Below are 24,119 nucleotides of genomic sequence, written 5' to 3' on the forward strand. Positions count from 1 at the left end.
CACTAGTCATTGAACTGTGGGCTTACTGATGGATCCAGGGTGACCTCCTCTTAATTGGATCTGCAAAGACCCTTTATCCAAATAAATTTGTTCACAGTCACAGGTTCTAGGAGGCCACCACTCCATCCACTACCCCTCTAAAGAAGTATGGAAGTGTGGTTCGAGAGATGGGTTACATGGTAAATTTTGATGGCATGAGTGGTTAAGTCTGGTTGAGACACAGGTCTGGGGGTACCAGGAAAACTCCCAGAAGTATTTGGCCTTGGGTGTAGGGATTTTTTTTTTTTTTTTGAAACTGAGAGTGCAGCTTAGAAGTGCTGATTAGGGGCATATGGGCATCCAGCAGGGCCTGTTGACAGAGTCCACCACGTTGGGGATGGAGTGTTGTGACCTCAGCCTGCTCTTGGAACGGTCCAGAGCAGTGCAATCCAGTAGCACTTTCTACAATGATGGAAATGTTCTTCCTAATCCTGGGCACCTGACGCAGTGGCCACTAGCAGCATGAGTCTGCTGAGCTTTTGAAACGTGGCTAGTGCAATGGAGGCCTTCCCTGGTGGCTCCAATGGTGAAGAATCTGCCTGTAATGCTGGAGATCCGGGTTCAATCCCTGGATCAGGGAGATGCCCTGGAGGAGGGAATGGCCACCCAGTCCAGTCTTCTTGCCTGGAGAATCCCATGGACAGAGGAGTCTGGAGGGCGATAGTCCATAGGGTTGCAAGGAGTTGGACACAACTGAGCCACTAACACAGCACTAGTGTAACCAAAGGACTGGATTTTACCTCCATCTACTTTTAATATACTATATTCAAACTTCAGTAGACCTACATGTCTAGTGGCTACCTGTTGGCCAGCACAGCTCCAAAATGTCTTGATTTGACCCCTTCCCCTCATCTGTTCTTCATTTCACTATCAAAAATACATTTCATCATAAAGAGCTTAAATTGCTCTTTTGCTTTTTTATGTGTGTAATGCTGATGTTTTAACTTTTGGCTGAGGTATAGAGGCCAGATGGAGGTGACTGGTTTTACACCCAGTACAAGAAAACGTGGCTGGCTCCTTGAGTAAAGGGAAAAGAGCGGTGTTTTCTATGGACACTCTTGCAGTTGACAGTTGCCTGGTCGTTAAGCTGGAGATGCAGCTAGAGAGGCCGTGGTGAAATGAATCCTTGCTGGCAGCGAGGAGGTTGCCTGGCAAGGTTGCTTGGAGCCTGAAGAAAGGGGTGATTGCCCATGTCAACTCCTCTGGCCCACTTTTGGGAGTCTATGAGTTTGGACTGCTTTGTTCCTTTTCTTGGCTTCTGGAAAGCCACGGATGAAATTTGCATCTTATGAAACTGTGTGCGCTCAGTCGCTTCTTTGCAACCCTATGGACAGTAGTCCACCAGGCCCCTCTCTCCATGGGATTTCCCAGGCAAGAATACGGGACAGCTTGGCATTCCTACTCAAGAGCATCTTCCCGACCCAGGGATCAAACCTGTGTCTCCTGCAGCTCGCACATTGGCAGGGGGATTCTTTCATCACGAGCCACCAGGGAAGCCCCTTATGAAGCGGTTTCTCCCAACCCCCTCCTTATTTTCCCACTTCCCCAGATGGATACTGCATACTGTCTTACTTTAGAGTGAGGATATTTATTTTTGTACACTGTTTAGACATGATCTTAAGCAACACTTCATTTATTTACCCATTCACATGTTTTTGACCTTCTGGGTGAAAAATAAAGAATTTTCCTGAGAGGAGGAAATCTCAGAGGAGGCAGTTCTTCGGGTGATGGAGTCTTGGTAGGACATGTGTGGGCTCACAGCTCATCTCTCCTCTTTCTCCTCGCTTTTTCTGGCTTGTGCTCATCAGAGGTGGTGGCTCTGGGTCTCGAGGCTTGATCTGCCTGCCTGCCTCCATGCTCATGCTTGACGGGAGCTCACAGGTCCAGGCTGAAAGTCACAGGCCAGGCATAGAAGAAGGTTCCAGCGACACAGGCAGAGCAGCCTGTTTTAGGTGGGGAGCTGTGGAGGAGGATGGTGCGCCGGGTCAGGCTCACACTGCTGTGTACATGTAAGACGCAAATGAGGGATTTAGAGGTGAGGAGTCCTGTGAGTGTTGCTAGGCAACCTTTCAGCTGGGTCTGGAGGTAACACAATCTCTGGGAGCAGCCTGGTAGGAGGGCCTCCTAAGGACAAAGCTGAACTTCAGAACCACCGCCTTCTGTGCCTGTTCCCTCTGGGGCTGCCTCTGGGAGGGAGTGAGAAAGGTCAGCAGAGCCACATTACATAAGCCGCATGGGTGACTGATGTACCCATGGATTCTGTATTGTTCTGTCTTCTTTTTCTCATGTATCTATTTGTACCCCACCTTGTACAAGAGAAGGTCTGAGGTGGTTTCAGAAATACAGCTGCTATAGCAGGATAAACATTAAATAAGGGAAGAAACTGGGGCAAAGAGAGAAGAAGGATGAGGAAACGGGTGGGACCAGTCATTCAGCAAGTATCTGCTGGGTACTGAGTGTGTGCCTGCCTGGGTAGAGAGAGCAGTGAACACAACAACCACGGTTCCTCCACTCCTGGAGCTGATGGTCTCGTAGGAGAGGGGTGGAAAACAAAGACCACAGGTCCAGTGCTCTTTTTGGGGGGAGACTGTACATTAGACTCTGAGCTTGCTGGTGGGCAAAGCTAGAGGGGAACACAGTTACAAGGGGCTGGCTGTGTTCTCTGTGTTGGTAACAACCGAGCAACAGTAATGAGCGTCCCTCTCCTATTCTAGAAGTGCAGTCCATGGCAGGGTCCTTCTACCCTCTTGCTTCTCCTCCACTGCCAGCCTCATTTCAGGTGCCAGCCTCCTGCCTGGGTTCTGAGAGTCAGCCCAGTGAAGGATTTTGCTGAGCAGTTTGCCTGAGGTCCCACAGCTTCATGACTCCACTTTGACCCCTATCTTTGACTTCTTCCAGTTTGGTATTTATCATTATGCTTTATATAGTGGGAGCCCCACTTGCTTATAGATTCTGAAGAAGCTTGATCATTCAGCCCCTGGCATCTCTTTGGGAGGCAGGTGGAATGTCATTATCCCTTTATATCAGCAGACCAGGGTCTTCCTATCATCTCATGGGTGGGTGAGGTGGCTTGTTCTTTGAGTAAAAATACCGGCATGTAGGAATCCATCTTTCCAAGGCAGCCCTTTTGTTTGTCTATTTATTTGATCATTCATCCAACAGATATTTCTTGAGCATGTCAGGTGTTGTGCATTAACCACCCATCATCTCTCCTGTCAAGGAGTCCAAGGTTTAGTTGAGGAAGAAGGATCAGTACATGTGAGCCTGTCGTGCAGAGTGGGGAGGGTTTAAGTATGAGATGGAGTGCTAATCAATAGAGCAGAAGTAAAAAACATAAGCAGGCTAAATTCATCCATACTGTATAACCACTTTATATGTCCTGGCCACAGATCAACCCTCATCCTGAGCACCCCTCCACAGAACTCACCCTATTTGGGCAAAGTGAAAGTGAAAGTGAAGTCGCTCAGCCATGTCTGACTCTTTGTGACCCCATGGACAGTAGCCTGCACCAGGCTCCTCCATCCATGGGATTTTCTAGGGAAGAGTACTGGAGTGGGGTGCCATTTCCTTCTCTAGGGAATCTTCCTGACCCAGGGATCGAACCCAGGTCTTCCACATTGTAGACAGATGCTTTACCATCTGAGCCACAGTCTGCCTTAAAGTGCAAGCGTTCAGACTGCAGTACACCCTGTACGAGTTAGCCATACAGAAGCAGAAAGGGCCTCACCTCCTTTGTTCTTGGAAGTGTACTTCTATTAATGCAACCTTAACTTGCCAGCAGCCTAGTGATATGAGACAGAGCCTAGAACAGGGAAGCCTGCAACACCAGCCTCTGGTACAAGCTGTGCCTTCCCAAGTGAGCCGTGCTGAGGAATGCTGAGGGAATCTTTCTCAAGGACATGAGGGCAAGTGCCTTGTGTGTACTCCATTAATGAATGCCGCCGTTCTCAGGTTACAGGAGCAGGGCTCTTGGATGGATTTCAATGTTTTGATCCCTCTTTAAAGAAAGCAACCACAGCTATTCCAATTATGAATTCTGAAATACCATTTTGCAGCCATTGGGGTGGGAGACGATTGGGCCGCTGTGTTATCATACCATGCATCTTCCAGAGATAGAGACCTGCGTAAGTAAAACCATATTTCTGTTTTCCAAGATCCAAGGTACCAATCCCAGGGACTGTCAGGCAGGCTCAGGAAGCAGCGCGTGGGGAACATTCTCAGACTTGGTAAGTGGCTGGCCTGCTGATAGAGGAGATTAAGGTGCTTTTGATCTCTTTGGCCCTAATGGCAACGTCTTTAGTTTTTAAAGTGACTTGGGAAAGTCTTCCTTTGAACAGCCAAGAGGTTGCTTCGAGAAAGGCAAGCCCTATTCTAGACAGATTGTCGGGAAGGTTATGCTGTGGAACTGTAAATGCAGTTGCATGAATTTTTCCTTCCAGTTCCTTAAGAGCATAGATTTAGCCTTCAGATCAGTTAGCTGATGACACACAGTGCACCCAGGCTCCGCAATCCCTCCCCAAGTCAGGTGGTCAGTGGAGGCCTCAGGGCTCTCCCTGGCTAGCCCAGCTTCCCTCTGCATTTGGACTCACCTGCAGGCTCCTCTTACTTGGGGCCACTGCTCTGCTGCCACACTCTGCAAACCTCCGTCCAGTCTTGGCCCTCTGCTCACTGGAGGGAGGCTATTCCTGAAGGCAGCAGGGTGATGGAGGGACATTCTGGTGACATGAGTGTGAGAGTCCCATTTCCTTGTGGAGGGTTTGTGTGAAAAAAGGGTGTGTGTGTGTATTGCTCTGACCCTGGATGTATGGAGAGCTACATGAATTAGAACTCAGATGTCAGATCATGAGCATAAACATTTTAGTTTAAGTAAACATTTAATCCCTTACTACTCCTTTGTAAAATGGAAGTTAAAAGTAGACTCTAAAATCCAGACTGCTTCAGTTGAAGTCTTCATTTCTCTAGTTTTTAGTTATGTGGCCTTAGTCAAGTCATTTTATTTCCCTGAACATGAATTTCCTCATCTGGAAAACAGTATCTAATCCATTGAGTTGTGAGAAATAAAATCATGCATATGTAAAATGCCACCTGCTTTACCTGCTCTGTGATACTGTGTTACTGGTTACTTTACCCTCTTCGTGTTACTACAACAGATGTTATGGTTATTCTAATGGTATCCATTCTGTCTTTGATTGCACACAAATGCCTTACCCCATTACTATTCATAAGCTCTATGTGCAGGGAGTTATGGGACTAAAGGAAAAGGGTAAGATTTGATTATAATTTCACTAGAAAAGAATAAATGTACAAAAAGTGAATTTGTATCTAAGATCTTATAAATACATACTAAAAGAGAGAGGTTATTAGTTACTCATATTTATATTTAATGAGGGCTTCTGCCCAGTATATAAACAGTTGGAAGAGCACATTACTGCTACCCTAACAATAAGAACAAGCCAGCCCATTTATAAAATCATGCATTTTTAAGTCTGTCAGAGAGTTAAGGACACGGGGTAAAATGGTAGCAGTCCAAAGGGTAGCAGCCCTTTCAAGAAGAGGTGGGACCCATGAGTGTTGCACCGTGGGCTGAACTGCGGGAAGAGGAGGTAACCATCACAGAACCAAGTGAGATGGAAAGAGTTTAAGTTTAAAGGCATTTTTAAGAGCCATGCGTGGGTTAGCATAACAGTTTAAAATTCTTGGAAGCTCCAGACTTGGGTGTGTCTTCGTACTCACTTTTGTCCATGGACTTCTACTGGGAATTCACTAGGAAGATTGGGGTCAGGACAGGAGAACAGACAGAAAATTCCCCGTGGTATAGGTACATGAGACCTACCCAAGTCTGTAGTTTAAGTAGGAGAACCAAAAACAATACTCTCCCATTTCCTGACCTTTCAAGAATAGGAGGCAGAAGTTATCTGCCACTGAGGGAGGGTAGGAGTGTTGAGAGACCCCCCCCCCCCTTGAGGAAGTATCAGACAGTAACTGTAAACTTACCATCATATGTTTGTTAAGGAATCTGGTAGGAAAGGTGGCAGCATGGATGATCAGAGACAGGGTTTCAGCAGAGGGATGGAAGTGTGTGTGCGCATGCGTGCGCTTAGTCATGTCCAACTCTTTGCAACCCCACGGACCATAGCCCTCCAGGTTCTTCTGTCCATGGAATTTTCCAGGCAAGAATACTGGAGTGGGTTTCCATTTCCTTCTCCCGGGGATCTTTCCAATCCAGGGATTGAAACCATGTCTCTTGTGTCTCCTGCATTGGCAGGCAGATTCTTTACTACTGGGCCATCTAGAGAGTATATTAAAAACAGGTCTAAATGGAAATACTGGAGATGAAAAATAGGATGTGTCAGACATGAATTCTGTTGGTGAATTTAGCAGATTGGACACAACAGAGGAAAGACTCAATGGAGACATGTCAATAGAAATTATCCAAACTGAAACAAAAAGAGAAAAAAGAGTGAAAAAGCGAAACAGAGCATTTGTGGTCTAAGGGAGAACACCAAAAGGCTAACACACTTGTGACTGGAATCCTAGGAAAAGAGGACGAGAGCAAAAAGGTCAGAAAAAAATATTTGAAGAGATAGTGACCAAACACTTTCCAAAACTAATGGAAAACAAACAAAAAACCCCCAAACTATCACTGTCTGAGAAGCTTAGAAAATCACAGGTGGGATCATAGTCAAATTGCTGAAAAAGGATAAAAATTTTCTTATGGATTTATTGCAGACTTAGAGGAACAATGACAAGAATGAGAACTGACTTTTCATCAGAAACTGAGGTCAGAGACAATGGAAATGCCATCTTTAGAGTGCTGCATGGAAAAAACAAACACAGCAAAACCTGTCAACCTGGAAACCTACATCCAGTGAAAATAAACTCCAAAAATGGGGATGAAATAAAGACATATGGACACAAGTAAAAGCTGAAAGAACCAATCTCCAGAAGAGCAGGACGTGCTAAAAAGGAGTTCTATAGACTAAAGGAGAACAATTTCAGAGGAAAACCTGGTCCTATGGAAAGGAGTGGGCCCAAGAAGGAGTGAATAGGTCTATAATTAAAAGGACTTTTAAAACGTATAATCAGTCATTTAAAGTAATAATGACAAAGGAAGATGGAGGTTTATGGTCTTTTAGAACTAAAACCGATGGCAACAAGAGTGCAAAGAGTGGGGGCATTGTACTTGGAAATATACTGTCCTTAGTTTTTAAACTATTGAGGAAGTAGTAAAATATTTTTTGAAAGTAAAGTGATAAATATAAATGTGTACTTTCTGGAGAAATCACTAAAATAGGATGCAAAAAAGCATGCCTAACATGACAGTTGTTGTTGTTTAGTTACTAAGTCATGTCAATAGTAGATATGAGATGAAATACTAAAAATACTAATATTAAAATACTAAAAATATTTGTCTCATTCCAAAAATTCAGGATAGGAGTAACAGAAAAACAAAAGGTGTAAAGGACTAATAGTAATCAAACCGGAATTTGGTATATTTAAAACAAAAGTATATAAATAGTTAATTACATGCAAATGGATTAAACTCCCCAGTTAAAAGGCAGTGATTGGCAAACTGGATAAAAATGCAAGACCCAACTATATGTAGTTTATGGGAAATACACTTTAAATATAAAGTCACAAACGGAAAGCAAAAGGTTGGGAAAAGATACCATGCAAATACTATGCTTAAGAAAACAGTTGAAGCTCTCCTAATATCAGAATGAATAGACTTCAAGATGATAAAAAGATAAAAGGTGCATTTTATAATGGCATTAAGTGCTAACTAATCAAGACATACGAATCAAAAAGTTGTACCTAATAACAAAGCTCCAAAATATGTAAAACAAAAATTGACAGAACTAAAGCTGAATCACGGCTGAGGAATGTACGACTCTTCTCTTTGTAACTGATATATTGAAAGATTGGTGAGTATATAGGAGATCTGAACAATACTGCCAGTAACCTGATCTAATTTACATTTAGCTAACATTCCACCCAACAAAAGCAAAATGCACACACTTCTCAAGTGCATATGGAGCATTCCTCAACATAGATCATAAACTAGACCATAAAACAAGTCTAAATAAACTTCCAAGGGCTGAATTTCTAAGTGTTCTCTGAACAAAATGTAGTCAAAGTAGAAATCAGTGACAAGATACCTACAAAATTCTTCAAATATTTGGAAATTCAGTTCAGTTCAGTCGCTCAGTCATGTCTGACTCTTTGCAACCCCATGAATTGCAGCACACCATCTCCCAGAGTTCACTCAAACTCACGTCCATTGAGTCGGTGATGCCATCCAGCCATCTCATCCTCTGTTGTCCCCTTTTCCTCCTCCCCCCAATCCTTCCCAGCATCAGAGTCTTTTCTAATGAGTCAACTCTTTGCATGAGAACAGTACTAAATAATGGACTAAATAGTCCATGAATCAAAGAAGTCACAAAAAAAAAAGAAAATATTTTAAATTTTATGATAAAAGGTGACATCAAAATTTGTGAGATGCACAATTTTTAAAGGGAAATGTATAGCTTTAAATGATTATCTTAGAAAATAAGAAAGATGCAAAATCAATTACCTTTGTTTGCACCTTAAAATGTTAACAAGAGATAAGCTAATTAAACCCAAGTAAGAGTGGAAATCAATGCAATAGAAAACAAATAATAGGAAAATCAGCAAAGACTAATGTTGTTTTGTTAAAAAGAGTAATAAAAATGATAAATACCTAAGAACATTTATTTAGTGGATACAGAATTTCAGTTTTGCAAAATGAAAAGTTCCAAAGATTGGTTACACAGCAATGTGAATATACATAAAACTGTTGAACTGTAGCCTTAGAAATGATTGTGGGGGTAAATTTTATATTACATATATATTTAATCATAAAAATTTTTATAGAAAAGGAAAAAAGACACAAATTATTGATAAACCAGGAATAAAAGACGAGCTGTCACTAAGGACACTAAAAGGACAATGAGGTGATACTGTGAACAACTTTACAGCAAAAGTTGTACAAAACATCCTGTTTCTATTAATACAAAGTAGCCAACGTTCAAAAAACACCCATGTCATCAGTGACATCTTACTTGAAAGGGACATATTACTTGAAAAACAAAACTTGCAAAAGTGACACAGGAAGAAATAGCAAATCTAAACCCTGTACTCACTAAAGAAATTGATTTGGTGATTAAACAGTTCCCAACAAACAAATGTCCAGACCCACATAGTTTTTCTGGTGAATTCTTTCCGATATTTAAGGAAGAACTAATATCAATTCTACATAAGCTATTTCAGAAAATATAGTATGAGAGTATACTTCCCAACTTATTTTATGAATCCAGCGTTACTTTGATGCCCACACCAGACAAGGGTATTATAAGAAAGCAAAATTACAGATCAAAGTCCCTTAGTAACATAGGTATGAAAATCCTTTAAGTGTTAGCAAATGTAATCAACGATATATAGAAAAAGGGTAGAGTTCATCTCAGGATGTAAAGTTGATATACTATTAAAAACCAATCAGTATAACTTATCATGTTAGTTACAGAAGAAAATCATCCTTGCATAGATGCAGAAAAAACTATGGACAACTTTTGGTATCTATTTATGATAAGAACTCGGCAAACTGGGCATAAAAGAGAGCTTTCTTAACCTAACAAATGGTATCAACAAAAAACCTATGACTGATATACTAATTGAATATTAGTATAACTGAATGCTAACTGAATGCTTCCTTTCAGAGGCTGCAGACAAAGTGAGGATGCCTCTTTCACAACTTTTGCTCAACATTATACTGGAGGTCTTTGACAAGGCAATACTATAAGCAAAAGAAATGAAGGACATACAGACTGAACAGGAAGAAGTGAAACTGCCTTTACTTATAGGTGACATGATTTTATACAAAGAGACTCCTAAGGATTTTTAGAAAATGAGTAGAACTTAATTAAGTAGTAATTAATTTTACAATAGTGAAAGATAAGCAGAGTTAGGATTCCATATACTAGTAATGAATAGTCAACAGTAAAAATTTTTAAATAACATTTACTGTAGCATAAAAAATCAAATATTTAAGTGGGCAATTTTTCCTTTGACAAAGTGACAAAATTTATATGGAAAGAAAAAAAGGCCTAGAATGACCAAAACAGTATTGAAAAAGTAAAACAAATTTGGAAGACTTATCCTACCTGATTACAAGACTGACTACATAGCTACAGTAATCAAGACAGTGCAGGATTGATGAGAGGGATAAATGGAACAGAAGAGAGTCTGCACATGCACCTACAGATATATGGTCCAAAGATTTTCGACAGGAATGTCAAGGAAATTCAATGGGCAATGACAATCTTTCTGACAACAGGTATGGGAACAATTGGTTATACTTTTAAAAAATAAAAGAACTTTGGCGTCTATCTCTAATCATGTATAAAAATCAATTCAACATAATTGAATTACCTTTTTCCTAAATGTAAAAGGTAAAGCAGTAAAATGACTAGAAGAAAAAAACAGAACTTTTTGCAACCCTAAGGTAAGCAAAGATTTCTTAGAGAAGTCACAGAAAACATGAACCATAAAAACAAAATCTGGTAAATTGGATTTCATCCAAATAAAAAATTTAGGCTCATCAAAGACATTGTTAAGAGAATAAATAGGTTAACACACATGTCTGACAAAAGACTTGCATCCAGAGTATAAAAACTCTTTAACATTTCAAGAATAAAAACACAATTAAAAATGGGCAAAACAGTTTTAATAGAGACTTCACTAAAGGAGATAGGCAAATGTATATCACCCAACAAGTCAGCACCTGAAGAAGTGTTCAGCATCATTAGGTTTGAGGGAAATGCAAATTAAAATTACAGTGAGTTACTACTAGTTATCCACTAGAGGTTATCCACTGACAGGGCTAAAGTGAAAAAAAAAAAATGATAACATGAAATGTGAAAGAGGAAGTGGAGGGACTGGAACTCTCCTGCATTGCTGGTGGGAGTATAAAATGATTTAACCACTTAGGAAAACTGATTATTTTCTTTAAAAGTTCAAAATACATTTACCCTATGACCTAGCTATTCCACTTTCAGATATTTACCTGAGAATGAAAACACATTTTCACAAAAATTTTTGCATCAGAATGTTCATAGCAAATTTATTCATAAAATTCTGAAACTGGAAGAGAGCCCAGGTATCTATCAGCAAAGAATGAATGGATAAAGTGTGGCACAGTCGTATGACAAGTTATGAGCAATATAAAGGGATGAGCTTCTAATATACACAGTATCATGGGTGACTCTCAAAACTAGAATGAGTGAATGAAGCTAGACACCAAAATAAATATACTATGTGGTCCACTTATAAGAAATTCTAGAGTAGGATCGGGGAAGGCAATGGCATCCCACCCCAGTACTCTTGCCTGGAAAGTCCAATGGACGGAGGAGCCTGGTGGGCTGCAGTCCATGGGGTCGCTAAGACTCGGACACGACTGAGCGACTGCACTTTCCCTTTTCACTTTCATGCACTGGAGAATGAAATGGCAACCCACTCCAGTATTCTTGCCTGGAGAATCCCAGGGATGGGGGAGCCTGGTGGGCTGCCGTCTATGGGGTCGCACAGAGTCGGACACGACTGAAGCGACTTAGCAGCAGCAGCAGAGTAGGAAAAACTAACCTATGGTAACAGAGGTCAGATAAGTGGTTGATTCTGAGGGTGAAAAATTGAAAAGAGGTGTGGTATACTTTCTGGTTGAGAGAAATGTTCCATGTCTTCGTATATATTCTTCAAAATGGATTGAACAAAACACTTAAAACCTGAACATTTCACTTTATGGAAATTATATGCTAATAAAAAATATGGGATTAAAAAATCTTTTTCTTTCACTAGACTTCAAATCCCAGTTACCAGATTTGAAAGTACTGTATTTAAAATAAGTCAGTGACACTCTCTAACATAAATCACAGCAAGTTCTATAACCCACCTCCCAGAATAATGGCAATAAAAACAAAAATAAACAAATGGGACCTAATTAAACTTAAGAGCTTTTGCACAATGAAGGAAACTATAAGCAAGGTGAAAAGGCAGCCTTCAGAATGGGAGAAAATATTAGCAAATGAAACAAATGACAAAGAATTAATCTCTAAAATCTCACGCAGCTCACTACCAGAAAAATGAACAACCCAATCAAAAAGTGGACCAAAGAACAAAAGAGACATTTCTCCAAAGAAGACATACAGATGGCTAATAAACACATGAATAGATGTTCAACTTCACTCATTATTGGAGAAATGCGAATCAAAACCACAATGAGGTACCATCTCACGCTGGTCAGAATGGCTGCTATCACAAAGTCTACAAACAATAAATGCTGGAGAGGGTGCGGAGAAAAGGGAACCCTCTTACGCTGTTGGTGGGAATGCAAATTAGTACAGCCACTATGGAGGACAGTGTGGAGATTCCTTAAAAAACTGGAAATAGAAATGCCTTAGGACCCAGCAATCCCACTTCTGGGCATATACACTGAGGAAACCAGAACTGAAAGAGACACATGTACCCCAATGTTCATCGAAGCACTGTTTGTAATAGCCAGGACATGGAAGCAACCTAGATGTCTATCGGCAAGCAAATGGATAAGAAAGTTATATGTGGTACACATACACAATGGAATATTACTCAGCTGTAAAAAAGAATGCATTTGAGTCAGTTTTAATGAGGTGGATTAAATTGGAGCCTGTTATACAGAGTGAAGTAAATCAGAATGAGAAACACCAATACAGTGTATTAACACATATATATGGAATTTAGAAAGATGATAACAATGACCCTATATGCAAGACAGCAAAAGAGACACAGAAGAACAGATTTTGGACTATGTTGGAGAAGGTGAGGGTGGGATGATTTGAAAGAATAGCTAGAAACATGTATATTACCACGTGTAAAATAGATAACCGGGACAAATTCGATGCATGAAGCAGGGCACTCAAAGCCAGTGCTCTGGGAACGACCCAGAGGGATGGGGTAGGGAGGGGGGTGGGTGGGGGATTCAGAATGGGGGGGGACATATGTACACCTGTGGCTGATTTATGTCAATGTATGGCAGAAACCACCACAATATTGTAAAGTAATTAGCCTCCAATTAAAATAAATTAATTAAAAAATCAGTTAATGATATAACTACATTTTGATGGGCAAATGCTATTATAAAACTATTGTAAACCTAATTTGAAATATTTTATGAGAGCTACATCCTATAATCCTGTTCTTTAGCAGCAGCTCCACTCAAACCCCAGAGAGGGTGGTGGCACCCCACTCCAGTACTCTTGCCTGGAAAATCCCATGGACGGAGGAGCCTGGTAGGCTGCAGTCCATGGGGTCGCTAAGAGTCGGACACGACTGAGTGACTTCACTTTCACTTTTCACTTTCATGCATTGGAGAAGGAAATGGCAACCCACTCCAGTGTTTTGCCTAGAGAATCCCAGGGAAGGGGGAGCCTGGTGGGCTGCTGTCTCTGGGGTCGCACAGAGTTGGACACGACTGAAGCGACTTAGCAGCAGCCACAGCAGCATGCTCAAACCCAGATCTGCCCACTCAGCCTTCCCCTGGGGAGAGGAGAACTGGGTGGCAGGTGAGAGGCAGCCCCTGCCGGCCTCATGGTGAATAGGCAGAGTGTCCACAAAAATGAGCTTCAGTTATATCTGTTAATTATCTGCTGCTGAATCTGGAGCTTATGAAACCCTGTTCACTAGACTTCAAAAGCTGGTGAGTCGGCTCGGTTATCTCTTTGAGGAACCCACTTTATCCCTCTCGCCAATCTGTGACAGCAAAGATTTGGTTTCATTGCAAAATTGTCTGGCACGATGGCGTCAGGCTGACTTGGGAAGGGTTGGAAAACAGTGATGACTCAGAGCTCTGCTGAGGAGCATCTAACCCACCTATCTCCTCTGCATGCCTTAGCCTGGTGAAGGAGGGGGCAGGGTGGACCTGGCCCCCATGGGAAGGAGGCTCCTGAGGCCTTGCAGAGGTGTGGGGCTAAGTCCTCCATCCTTCCGTGGGAGCAGACCTCTCCACCGAGGCTGGGAAGGGCAGGGTTTGTTTGCTTGCTCGCCTTTCTTTTGGGTCTTTGGTAATAGTTTTCATTGACTTTCATTGACTGGGGAGTCAATGAAAACGGCATTCCTTTCCTCAGCTAGTCAGGGGCAGCTTTGATTCTGGGTTTTCCTTTTCCTATCCTTTTATTAGAGTGAAATGAGGTTCTGTATCAGGTTCTTAGGTGAGAACATATTTCTGTTTGTTCTGCTTTCCTTGTTTTCCTTACTGGAGTTTAAGTGTTGTTTTCCTAAAATGACATCTATATTAATTTGTTTACATGTTTCTAAAATGAAGGACGTTAGTCGAATTTATTTGTAGACAAAAACAGAATGAAAGATTGCTTTCCTACTTGTTTTTCTGCTCCCTGGCATTAATTTCAGAAGTTAAAAATCTGGGTTGTTGCTTCTTGTGCTAACAATTCCCATCTCACTAAATCATGGCACAGATGCAAAATTTCAGTTTAATTTGGATCCTGGTATTATGCTTACGGAGGTAAAGGAAGACCCAGGCTTCGTAAATCTTTTTTTGTTTTTCCACTTTTATTTTTACATGTAGCTAGACTCAAAGTTTATGTCCATTTAGCTGACCTTTTCAATAGTGAGAGCTATTTTATAAGGCAGCAGAAGTGAAAGTTATCAGCAAGACTGGGTAATGTACAGTATTTATGAATGAACGTGCAAAAACCAACCTGGGGGTGTAAAATGTGAGGCTGTGCTCAGGCAGAACTGCTTGTGACTTGAGCCTTCTTTGCAGTAAAGCATAATTCATGCTGCTGTTAGCCCTTAAAACAGGAAATAATATACCCATTTAACTTAATCACAATTTATATTACATGTGCATATTTCTAAACAAATGTTGTAGATGGAGAGTTTGGTAGCAATAATATTTATGAATTACACTTTTAGTTAGCAAAGGAAATGTGTGACCTCTTACATTTGGTTTGACATTTGAATTTGGTGTTCAGTGCATTTGACAGGGGTGATGGATTCTCATTAGCTCAATGTATAAACAGGAAATGCTTCCTTGGTGAACAGTTATTAATGTGGGACATCCCTGAATTTGAATTTTTAGTTGCTTATTCTGGTCCAGACTGTGAAACTTATTTAATGTTTCCCTTTCAAAAAATAAAAATAAAAGGAAAAAACAAGCTTTTAATATCGTGGCTAGACAACCTGAACACATGAATGCCAGGTTCTGGAAAACAAAATGGTTGGTGAGCGGGTGGTAAGTGAGGCTGCAGAGATCTCAGACACAGGGAGTAGCCCCAGCAGCGGGCGGCCCCCACGTGGCTTCGGCTTGCCTTAATTTCTAAATAAGATAACCTATAGGAATTAGAACATGACGTGGGGGCAGAATGGAGTAAGCTCCTACTTAACCTTTATCCAAACCAGGATTACAGCTGTTCGTGCAAACCGGGAATCAGAGCCCATTTGCAATGTGACTTCAGACAGAAATTTCATCTTGAGTTTTCAGTGTTAACTTGCGATTCAGCGACAGTCCCACAAAACAGGAGCTGAAGGGAAAGATGCAGGAAAGTTGGGAGAGACATCCAACTTCTGATGGGTAGGAGGAAAAGCCAGGCCAGTGTGCCAGCGCCCGTGGTGGGCCTGACTCTTTTGAGTCATGCTTCGAATCTAATTAGAAGTCAGTTAGAAACCCGGAAAGTGAAGCTGGCAGGCCCTTAATCTGTATTTCAGGTCTGCAGAGGGGGAAAGTAGCATTTTTATTGTTGGAGGTCAAAGTTTAAATTTAGTTTATATCAGATTACCAAAATATGCTTTCGGTAAGGTTAGATTCTCATGCTCGGAGAGAGTGGGACTGTAATGAAAGCAAACAGGGCCGGAGATAATCCCATTACAGATGAACTCTTCACTCGAGCCTCAAACATTTGGGAACCATAATAACACCATCTCAGCAAGAAGATAAAGGCCGAGCGGGCGGGAGCCTAGAGGGAAGCTCACTGAGCCCCCCTATTCAACATACCCCCCTTTCCCTTATTCCCAGAGCACACCCTGCTCCTGCTTTTTAGCTCACAGCACTTGGAGAAATGACTTACTTATTAGTTTTTCTGCTACTTCCACCCCTAAAATTTAAGCCCCACTAGGGTAGAGATTGTTTTTTTCTATTTTGTTCCCTACTGTATACCCACCGTATAGATCACAGCCTGGCTCGTAAGAATCTCTCACTAAACATTGGTGGAATGAATGAAGGAAGCTCATTTCCTCTGAGCAGCAAGCGAAGATTTTGAAACCAAGATAGGGAGCCAGCCCCTTTGGGTTCTGAAAGAAGTGACAATTGCCCTAGGAGAAGGAAGGCGACGTCATTCCTGTGGGTTCTAGAAGGAAAACCATGAGGCTCAGGTTGGAGGTTGCCGGCCCTAAGTCTGTGAGAACAGGAACCGTGCCTGCCCTGGTATCCAAGGCCTTGCACCCAGCTATGGAGGCTCAGTATCTGGGGATGGAGCTGGACAGAATTAATGAGGAGCTGGGGTTGGAAGGGCCTTCAGTTGCACGTCTGGGAGATAGTGTGTGTCCCTGCCCCAACCTCTCAGGACAGTGAAGCAGTATAGGCTGAGTGGGACCCCGTGAATACTGCCAGTCACAGACTGGACACAGATGAGGATGAACCATCCAAGGGCTGAGAAAAGAAGCTGACAGGGAGGGAGCGTCTCTTTGGAGCCAGCTTTGCGATCCCTGCTTAAAGCCCCGCCAGGACATTCCTGAGCTTGAGACAAAATAAAGCGTCACCCTTCTCCACTAAGGATGTGCCCGTGGGAAGACCACATCCCTTCCTCACGCCTTCTTTTAGAAATCACGTGAAATAGACCAACGACTGCTTCTGCCTCCAGTGAACATGATTTGCAAACTACCCTTTCTCCTCCTTCCCCCATGGAAATAATGGACAGCCTGTCCTCTTCCTTCTTCAAATACTCTCTTAAGGATATTGGTATGGATCCCTGTTTTCTTTTGGCCTCTCAGAACAGAACCTTATTTATCAGTTTGTGAACTCCAGACCCCAGCTCTTTCCTTCCAACTAACTCCTGGTAATGTTATCATTCTACCAGCCAGCAAGGGGGAAAGCCAGAGGCTTCTGCAGCAAAGACCAAGTATGTAAAGCAATATGAAAGGGTCACTTACTCATTGAAGCCTCTGAGAGAAGACTGTGAGCCACACAGGGCTGGTTGCTACCCTCAAGCAGCTTAGATACCAGCTGGGAAGATCGCAGCCTCCACCTGTGTGCTTCCGAGGGAGGCAGGTTGACCTGAGCTTGGCTTGGTGATAGGAGCCAACCTGGTCCTGGCATGAATACTGTGCTGTGACCCCAGAGGTGAGCCCTGCTCCCTGGTAGGCCTCCCAGACTTTCAAGAGCCTGCCTTTGGCTCAGCTTGAAACATTCCCCACAGACCCGGTCCTCTGAAGGGAAACAGAAACCTGTCCTCTGAAGAGGCAGCGTTCAGACTGATGTGCAAACTCTCGATGGCCACTGGCACCTTCTGCAGAGAAGGGGGTGCAGCAGGCCGAGCTCAGGAGGCACTTACAAGCATCCACGGAGTGCCAGGCCTTTTCCTAGACCCCAGCCTCTAAGGACCAGGCTCACTCACAGCCCAGGACCTTTCATTTGCATTGGCACTACTCTTGTAATCCCTAGTCCTCCGTTTATCCAAGGCCTTCCACCCTGAAACCCTTGGAAACCTCTACCATGAAGCCCTCCTTGAACACCCCAGACCCTGTCTGCCCCCGAATCTCTGTGGATTTAAAAATTGTTCTCTAAGGGCTGTGTGAATTTTGTCCCCCTGAGCTCTGTGAGCTCCCTGACTTCAGGGGCAGTGCTACTTCTCTGACCATGCCTTAGTTAATTAGTACACTCCTTAGTATTTACTGGGCTTCCCAGGTGGCTCAGTGGTAAAAGAATCCACCTGCCAGTGTAGGAGACTCTGGTTCGATTCCTGGGTTGGGAAGATCCCCTGGAGGAGGAAATGGCAACCCACTTTAGCATTCTTGCCTGGGTAATACCATGGGCAAACGAGCGTGGCAGGCTACAGTCCATGGGGTCACTAAGAGTCAGACACGACTAGGCATGCACACACATTAGTACTTATTAAGCATGTCTTGAGGTTCAGCTACCACTTTGCCTTTACCGAAGAACTTTGTTTTTGGAGTGATTAAAAACTTTTCTACTTAAAAATATGTTAAAAGTTATACACGTTTGCACTAAAAAAAACCTCAAACTATTCAGAGTTGAGTAAAGAAAAATTTAGTAACTCTTGGGTCCCACTGCCAATCCCGTTCCTGAGGTTATCAGACCTAACGGTATAGGACATCTTTACATCTCTCTCCATGCACCAACAAACTTAAAATGTATATATACACATATATTGGAATTTTAACTTTTCCTATTTTAAATTATTTCTTTTAAAAGATAAAATCTGGCTCGCACTAACCAAACACTCTACCTTGACAGTGCTTTTTTAGGTAAGCCACCTCATGGTATTGTGCTAGCTAGTAAATTTGCCAGGAAAAGCTTGCTTTATCAGTAAGGGACATAAACATATTCAAACCTTCTGACATTCATGGATAACTCTTAAAAATTTTACTAATATAAAGGAAAAATGAAAAGAGATAGAATGAGTAGTAGGACAATAGATGTTCATGGATGCGGCAATATAATATATGGGTAATTAAAAAGGAAAAAAATCCAGCATGGCTTTTTCTGTTAGTACATGTAAGATGTTATTTATTCTTTTTATTCTCCTAATAGCTGTATAATTTACATTTGATGGTATAAACATAACACAATTTATTCAACACTTTAACTGATGGACATTCATTTTGATTTTACTTTTTGCCCTAATAAACAGTGCTGCTGTAAACATTCTTGTAGATATGCCCCGCAGGACATAATCCTATAAGTGAGACTGCTGGTATTTAAACTTCTAATAGACGGCGCTATACGTCTTTTCTAAAGATTATAGCAGTTTACCAGACCCTAGGAATGAGGGAGCACTCCTGCTTCCCTTCCTAGCCCTAGGCATTACTCTCCCATCACTCTGATGGGCCCGATTTGTTGTTTTAATTTGTATTTCCCCAACTAATGAAGTTGCGTATCTTTTTCACTGCTTACTGGCAATTTACATTTCCTTCTCTTTAAATTGCCTTTTTGTAGCCTTTGCCTCTTTTTCTTACCTGTAGAAGTCCTTTATTAAGATAGCATATAAACCCTTAGCAATCAGTGTTGCAGTTTTTTCTCCCTTCTTTTAATTTTGTCTATGATAAATCTGGCTACCTAAAAATTTAAAACTTTGTATTGTCACGTATTAAAACTTCTCTTTCCTTATGGCTTCTGGTTTTTATGTCTTCTTTAAGAAGACCTTCTCCCTCAGAGTTTATGTATACATCCCCTTAAGTTTTCTTCTACTATTTTTTATAGTTGTATCTTTTTCATTTAGATCTTCAGTTCACCAGGAAGCCAGGTATGAAATGATGTGTAGAGGGGTCTAGCTTTATTTAACAGGTGATGTTGGACTGACTGCCTATCCATAAAGGAAAAAACCAAACCGAAGCAAATTTCCTTTCCCCATTGACTACACCTGTGTCTTGTATGGAGTTATTCTACTTTTAGGATATGTTAGGTTCCCAGCCCTTGCTTTAGGGTGGAAGACAGCTCCCATTGTCTTGACACTGTACAAAGAATCAGCATGAGCACTGGTTCCCTGCTTGGGTAAATCTCTCTTCTTGACTTTTAGCTATCAACAGGGAAAGGGGAGGGTTTTGATCATACATTCCCGAACCCAGGCCTCTGTGAAGCTCTCAGAGCAGCAAATATCCTTCTTTTGGCTTGCAGGGTGGTGAGGGGTGGTGGTGGGAAGGACCAAATTTTGAATTATGACAACCCCAAGTGGTGCCCTAAATCACCGGGTTTCTTATATGCTGGTGAAAACAGAGCCCCCGATATAAGAGGTCCTGCTCAGAGACACCCTTGTCCTTGGCAGGCTTGGGGGCGGTGTCTGTCTGGCTTTCTTTTCAGTATCTACTCTCAGGCTGAGATTTTCTTTAGGCCAAGTTTCAGCCTGGAGCAAATTTTTTATGGCTGTGAGCTAATCCCCTAGCAAACCCTGGTTTATATAGAAACGCTGACACAGTGCTAGCTCTGGTGATTCAACTGGGCCGGCTGGGCTATTTATGGCTCCCTGATGCCAATAGGGGATAATTCTCATTTAACAGATTCCGTTTCTGTGGGGACAGGGATCCTACTTTTTCTCCCCAGTGGAACTTCTTGCACCAGGACCTGAGTGAGTGGATGGCTGCCTGGGGGCAGGGGCAGCCAGGGGAGTAGCTCAGGCTGCAGTAAGTTACAACCAAGGTGGGCTTTTCATCCTGGGATTGCAAGAGCCTTAGAAACAAATAAATATTTTCATCTCCTGTTTTGTCTCTGGGCAGTGGGCCCGAAAAGCGTCTTGATTCTTCTCAGTGAGACTTGGGAGAAAAGCTGAGGATGACTTAATTCCCTCTTCCTCTTTCCCTTTCTGCATGTCTTTCTTTGTCCTAAGGACCTGCAGCAAGGGTTCTACACAGCCACTGTTTGTGGGTGTGAGCCAGGCAGGGCTGTACTCAGGGACCCCCGGGAGGTGAGGCTGTGAGCACAGCTGACTCCTCCTGAGACAGCTCCTTTGCCCCAGGTGGGGGCTGATGGGCCCAGCGGATGGATGGGTTTGGGGCTGGCAGGAGGGGGGCAGTTCTTGGTTTAGCTTCATTTCTATTATCAGCCAGTATGAATCTTGGGTTCCAGCTTGAGCTCTTAGAAGAGCTAGGGAGTGCCTTGTTTCCATTCCTCTCAACTGCCTCCTAACATAGGGTCAGACTTTTTTAAAAATTGTGGTAAACTATTCATAGCATAATATTCACCATTTGGAAGCATACAGTTCGGTGACATTAGGTCAGTTTGTATTGTGCAACCGTTTCTATCATCCATCTCCAGAATTCTTTTCATCTTACCCAGCTGAAACTCTGTGCTCATATTAAACAATAACTCCTGCTCCCTGTGGGGAGAAACTCTTGCCACTATGGGATGAAGGGGTTTGGAGCTGTGAGCTCTGATGACCTGGGGTGGGTGTTGGGAACTGAACTTGCAGATGCCATGTAGCCTGGTGCTCTCTTCACTTCTTTCCTGACGTCACCATCATGTTCAATTCTCACTGCTGTCCAGGGCCCTGTTAGGATGGCTCTAGGGAGTCCCAAGAAGCAGCCAAGCCCTTACAGAAGGGAGTCCTCTTCACCATGCCAGGCCTGTCCCAGTGACATTTGGAGGGTTAGACAAGTGAACTTCATCATCCCTGTTTGTCAGAGAAGCTTCACAGTAACAGGGTTAAGCAGTCCAGTAACCCAGTGGCCAAACTGGGGCTTGAACTGGGGCTGCCTGGCTCCAGAGCCTGTGCCCTTAACCATTTCTTGCTAAGCTCTGGAGCTCCTGGAGTCATTCCCAGACCAACAGAGTCATTGCAAGAGCACCGAGCATTGCTCTCGACTCAGCAAAGCAACCAGATTGCGCCCGCCTCATCTGTGGCCTTTGAAGTTAGCAATGTCAAAAGTGGGACAGCCTTGTCTTTTACCAGCTTTTATGGGGCCTGTCAGGGGGATGGAAGCACTTAGAGATGGCAGGCAGATAAAGGATGGGCCAGGCCTGCCCTGATAAGGTGGCCCAGGACTGGGGGAGACACCGAAGCCGCCAGGACTGTGGTTTCTGCCTGGGAGTAAGCACGATTTCTGGCAGAGCCGGAGAAGCTGTGAAGACAGGCTGGCGGCCACAGGATTTAGTGGTTTAGCTTTGTTGAAATCCTCAACTTCAAGGACTTCCCCTGGTGACTGAGTTTTGTCAGGCTAATTAAGAGCAAGCCCAGCCCTGCAACCAGCCAAGCTCTGGGAATAGAAGAGGGAGGGGAAGGGTGGGTGAGGGATACCCAGACATCGCTGGGGGGCAAGGATCTGGTGTCAATCCTGATGGATAGATGAGGCCCCCCATGCCATGCCTGGCAAGACAGATGGTGAGGAAGATCCCGGGGTGAAGCCTGTTCCGCTTTTCACAGCTCCTCTTCCAGCCCTCCCGCCCCCACTTTCCCAAAGGCCCTGACAGGCCTGGAGCTGGGAGGACTTGTGGACTCGAGCCTGGAGGATGGTGCGGGGTTGGACATCCTTAGATTCAGAGTTCATCCATCATCTTACTCTCACATGTGAGCTTTGCTGGAGACTAGAACTTGAGACATATCTCATGAGGGATTGTAGGCCTAGAAGGAGGGGAGGAGACATGGAGGGGGCTGGTGAGTGTGCTCCTGGATAAAGGACTCCTCAGGGCTCTCCCAGGACTGTGTCCATGACACAGTGAGAATACCTGCCCAGGACCTGTGCACAGCGCAGGTTCAGGGAATAGGTGGGGTCTTACTAACTAGCTAAATCCTCCCCAATTTACTAACTAGCTATCCTCCTAAGATAGGAGAGGGATACTAATATCCCTATTTGACAGCCAAGGAACCTTTGGCTCAGAGAGGTTGAGTAACTCAACCAGTGTCACACAGAGTATATTTGAACCCATGTCTGACACCAGAGCTTCCCAGGTAGAGCTGGTGGTAAGGAATCTGCCTGCCAGTGCAGGAGATACGGGATACACAGTTTCAATCCCTGGGTGGGAATATGCCCTGGAGGAGGAAATGGCAACCCACTCCAGTATTCTTGCCTGGAGAATTTCATGAACAGAGGAGCTGAGCGGGCTACAGGCCACGAGGTCACAAAGAGTCAGACAGGACTGAGCGCGCACTCTCCTCAGGGACACCAGAGCCGAAGCTCTTTAGCACGGGTTACCATGGGGTTGCAAAGAGTTGGACTTTCACTTTCACTTCATTTTCACAGAACCGGCAGCAAAGCCTGCCTGGCTATCTGCCCTCAGGCTGATGCAGACAGACTGAGATGGGGCCCAGGTCACCTGCGGCCTCATTCAGTTCCTTCAGCATGAGAGGCTGTTGGATGCGAGCTGAGTCCCTCAGCCAGACGTATGACAGGAAGTGTGGAGGGGCCTCAAGAGCCCCCTTGGCCACTGCACGGTGCTAGGAGCAGACCAGGGGGAACACTTGAGGGCAGGGTCCGTGTGGGGAATCTGTGCTCATACCCGAAGAAGCTGAACAATGAGCCAGGCAGTTCCTGCCTTTGCTCACAGAGCAGGAGCACAGGTAGCCGGCTGAGGGACACGGGGTGGGAGTAGGGCTTTGGAGTCAGGAGCCCCAGCTGAGATGGAGGGGGCGCTGGGTCTGGGAGGATGAGCGGGAGTTGTGGGGTGAGCTCCTCCTTCCTCAGGGAGTGGGGTGAAGAGTACTGCTGCTGGCAGAGGAGTCCAGAGGTCTGTTTGGTGAAAACCCTAGCTCTGCTGAGTTCATGACCTTTAGCAATTTAACCTCTCTGTGCCTTTCTGTGTCCTGGGAATAAAAATAGTCCATGTGGCATGTGGTTGTTCTGAAGACCAGATAAATGAATGCAGACAGAAAGCTAGGTGTGTCCTCAGTAAACTGTGAAATGACCATGCAGGCTCTGGGCTGCTGCTATTCTCCTCGCTGAGAAATACTAGCAGGCACAACCTTTGCACAGAGGTGGAGGAAGGGGGCAGCTGCATGACCTGCGAGTGGGCAGGCTGCCCGTGTCTTACTGCCCCGGCTCCCCCGACTCTCTTACTTCCTCCATGTTCACATGGGTCTTCCCAGTGTGACATGGCAAGTGTCACAATAGAACATTTTCCAGGGTTGGTGGATTTCCTCTAGCTTGACTAAGAGTTAGTTAAAGCTTGTGGGGAGGACCATCCCAAACAGTGGAGAGGTGCTTGCTTCTTTCAACACACTGTCTTTGATCAGTCTTGGTCTTCCTGGTGCAAGGCACCGAGCGAGGCTCTGGGAGAACAAGCCAGTCACAGTCCTTGCCCTTGAGAGCTCACAGTCCAGGGAGAAGACATCATTCATTCATGCATTCACTCA

The 24,119-nt window shown here is 43.8% G+C and overlaps 1 long non-coding RNA gene across 7 annotated transcripts in view; it reads left to right on the forward strand.

Annotated features, from left to right (window-relative positions):
- The window catches only part of LOC114114877 (uncharacterized), a 228,873-nt gene that overhangs the window by 76,010 nt on the left and 128,744 nt on the right, over positions 1-24,119 (forward strand). The window contains exon 1 of one of the 7 annotated variants that reach the window (XR_009600686.1): positions 20,326-20,402. The exons of the other annotated variants lie outside the window; for them this stretch is intronic. This is a non-coding gene — a long non-coding RNA (uncharacterized LOC114114877). Of the gene's footprint in view, positions 1-20,325; positions 20,403-24,119 lie in introns of those variants that run through there. 7 annotated transcript variants of the gene reach the window in all.

This window comes from Ovis aries, chromosome 5 (genome assembly GCF_016772045.2).
Source record: "Ovis aries strain OAR_USU_Benz2616 breed Rambouillet chromosome 5, ARS-UI_Ramb_v3.0, whole genome shotgun sequence".
NCBI classification, from domain to species: domain Eukaryota; kingdom Metazoa; phylum Chordata; class Mammalia; order Artiodactyla; family Bovidae; genus Ovis; species Ovis aries.